The sequence below is a fragment of the Odontesthes bonariensis genome, chromosome 16, assembly GCF_027942865.1.
Source record: "Odontesthes bonariensis isolate fOdoBon6 chromosome 16, fOdoBon6.hap1, whole genome shotgun sequence".
Classification (NCBI taxonomy): domain Eukaryota; kingdom Metazoa; phylum Chordata; class Actinopteri; order Atheriniformes; family Atherinopsidae; genus Odontesthes; species Odontesthes bonariensis.
Window position 1 is genome coordinate 34,862,696 of NC_134521.1, and position 3,286 is coordinate 34,865,981.

At 51.5% G+C, this 3,286-nt stretch overlaps 1 non-coding gene across 1 annotated transcript; it reads right to left on the reverse strand.

The window, feature by feature from the left end:
• Positions 1-1,724: 1,724 nt before the first annotated feature.
• trnat-ggu (transfer RNA threonine (anticodon GGU)) lies at positions 1,725-1,797 on the reverse strand. The gene has a single exon. It is a non-coding gene; the product is annotated as a tRNA-Thr (tRNA).
• Between the last annotated feature and the right edge of the window lie 1,489 nt (positions 1,798-3,286).

Below are 3,286 nucleotides of genomic sequence, written 5' to 3' on the forward strand. Positions count from 1 at the left end.
CCCGCTTAGGCTGCCAGAGGAGAGAGAGAAAAGGAGAAAGAGCCCGCTTGGGCCGCCGGAGGAGAGAGAGAAGGGGAGAAAGAGCCCGCTTGGGCTGCGGAGGGATGGCCGGCTTGGCTGCAGGGGAATTGGGCCTGCTTGGGCCACCAGAGGAGAAAGAGAAAGGGAGAGTGAGCCTGCTTGGGCTGTCAGAGGAGAGAGAGAGAGAGAGAAAAGGTAGAATGAGCCCGCTTGGGCTGCCAGAGGAGAGAGGGAGAGAGAGAAAAGGTAGAATGAGCCCGCCTGGGCTGCCAGAGGAGATTGTGCTGCCAGAGAGAGAGAGAAAATGGACAGTTAGGGCCGAAGGACTCCACCACCAGTAATTGTGCGAGCTTACCGATGAACTGAACGAGCGCTGAGCAGCGAGCACGGATTGACGGTCTGGACGTATGTAGGAGGAGTAGCCTGCCGCAGGCCAGCGACCGAGCTGTTGGGATGCCTCGAACACCCTGCTTACTGCAGCCATAATCCTAACGACGCCAACAGCAGCCCCAGTGACGGCTATTTCATCTCAAGGCTGCACTCACAATCGCAGCTAGCTGTTCAAGGAGCTCCTCTAGTTCCTTTTTGCATGCAGTGGTGTAGCTTGTGTACATGCAGCCACAGCTGAAGAACTCTTTATGTGGTCTGTAACAGATCCGCATACCTAAGCGTACTGTGTCACGCACAGCCCTGACTTCCCTTGTGGGAGAGATGCAATGTGAAGACCGTTTAAGGTAATGAGAACATTTCCTCCAATTGAAAAGTTCTGCCTTCCAGACAGCATGAGAAAAATACGCCTGCATTTCTCACTTAATACACACACGACTGTTTTCACATCAGAGTCAACAACATAGTCAGTTCCATCGTTATCGATACTTCAGTCACTTCCTGGTCTGATTTAGTCGATATCATTACAAGTTAATAATCTTTTATAGTTGAGCTGCCACATTTTTTAAAACATGGCGTCACCGACACCTTTTACATCCTGATCATGTGTTAACAACACTTTACCCAAACAGTTTGGTCAGTTCTTGCTGGCTTTAGGCTGCGACATCATTTCGTTAGGCTAAGAAATAAATGGTCCTGGTTTGTGATCATTCTAAAGCCCTATTCGGACGGGACTAGTTTAATGGGGGGACCTGGGGTAAAGTAATAATAACCGGGAAATCTAGTCCCGTCCGAACGCGCCATGTCAGTAAAGATAGCGGAGTATGTCGGTAAACTTTGCCGAGAATTCTACCTCCTGTGAAACGGTCCGGAGTATCTACCATAGGTAATACTAATCCCGTGTGAATGCGGCCTTCGGTAATAAGTACGGAATATGTCGTCACATCCTTTGAAAGAGAGAAACAATTAGGTGTGTCTGTTTGCAAACATGGAGGTTCTGGATGAAGCACTGCTTGCAAGCACGCATGGTCGGCGCCATGTCTGTTTACAGATGGGGTGAAATGAAGACGTGCATAGCATCCAGGATGTGACAGTTGTGCGTAACCAACAACTCCTCCCATGTTAGATGAATATTACAGGGATTTCTTGTCCCGTCCGAATTGGTCATTTCTTCTCCCTGGCGTCATCTGGTTAACCAACATTACCATACGTCCCCCCATTGAACTAGTCCCGTCCGAATAGGGCTAAAGAGGCACCGCTGAGGACGCTGTGATGTGAACTTGATTTTAAGTGCTGGATCAAACATTAAACTGCTACGCCCAACGTAGGGCACGAACCCACGACCCTGAGGTTACCAGTCTCATGCTCTACCAACTGAGCTAGCCGGGCTGTTACTGTACGGAGATCAGCTGGAGGAGAGGATCTTTGGAGCGAAGACGAGGCGAGACATGAGCGTGAGCGGGCACATACGGCTGCCTCGGCGAGAGAAGCAAGCGTGAGACCGGGCATACATATTAACACAATGAGACAGAGTACCACATATTACCCTGCGATGGCTGGGGCGGGCGTCAGCGAGGGAAAACGCTCCCTGGAAAAGCGGAGAAGCCGGCAGGTTCGGCTGAACCGCAGGAGTCGCTGCGGCTGTTCGGCTAGCTGCTGCGCGGGCTGGAGGTGTGTGGAGAGTGTGGCGATGGATCGATGCAGAATATCCATTGAGGAGATGAGAGTTGCCGTGAGCTGCTGGGCGTCCAGGGGAGGCAGAGCCGAAGACCGGTCGGGAAGCGAGGAGGGAGGGAGGGCAGAAGTCGAAGCCAGCGGGGATCCAACCGGGGCTGAGTAATCCGGGCGGCTCGCGGCTGAGGTGGGCCCCGAAGCCGGAGCGGAGGAGCGAGGACGGCCCCGGCTTCGCTTAGCCGGAGATCGTTTCTTGGACCTTTCACCAGCTCTGGGTGGGGAAGGAGTCGATGAATCACCAGTTTGGAGAAGCTCTGTCAGAGAAGCGAGCTGATCGGAGCCGAGGCCATCGGCTGGGCGGATGCCCCTGGAACGGAGAGCGGATGCCAAAGAGCCGGCAGCAGAGTGAGGGGCGAGCCGGGCGTTCCGACGGAAGGGAGCAGGAGAAGCAGGCTTGGAACCGCCAGAATGGCGGATCGGAGGCCTCTGAGAGGCGTCAGAATCCGAGTCAGACATAGTAATCCTGCGGAGTTTGACCAACGAGCGAGAGCTATCGCATGCAGCTGATGGCGAGCAGGTAGAACCGAGGAAGGAGCGTCTTATATCTGGATCTGGATGGTTGATGAGCGATAGGTGACAGCTGGTGAGTCTGCCATGTTGAATTTGCGGCTAGCCTTCATAACATCTGACACACCTGAAAACGTCTCAAACCCCTGAAACATCTGAAAACACCTGAAAACATCTGAAACACCTGAAACATCTGAAAAATCTGAAAACATCTGAAAGCACCTGAAAACACCTGAAAGCACCTGAAAACACCTGAAAGCACCTGAAAACACCTGAAACACCTGAAACACCTGAAACATTTGAAAACACCTGAAACCACCTGAAACATTTGAAAACATCTGAAACACCTGAAAACACCTGAAACATCTGCAACACTTGAAAACATCTGAAAACACCTGCAAACATCTGAAACACCTGAAAACACCTGAAAACATCTTGTTACGCCCCCTAATGGCTCGGAGTGGGAAGGCGCAACATAAGGCAACAGGTTTGGGTAGGTGAGGGTGTAGTCACACAAAACCAGGAAACGTATCAAAAATTAAAGAAAGTATTTATTTACAAATGGTAACACAGGGAACAACGAGGACTACAGTGGCACCAAAGAAAATGAAAAGAACATAACCCCACCCCTCTTTTA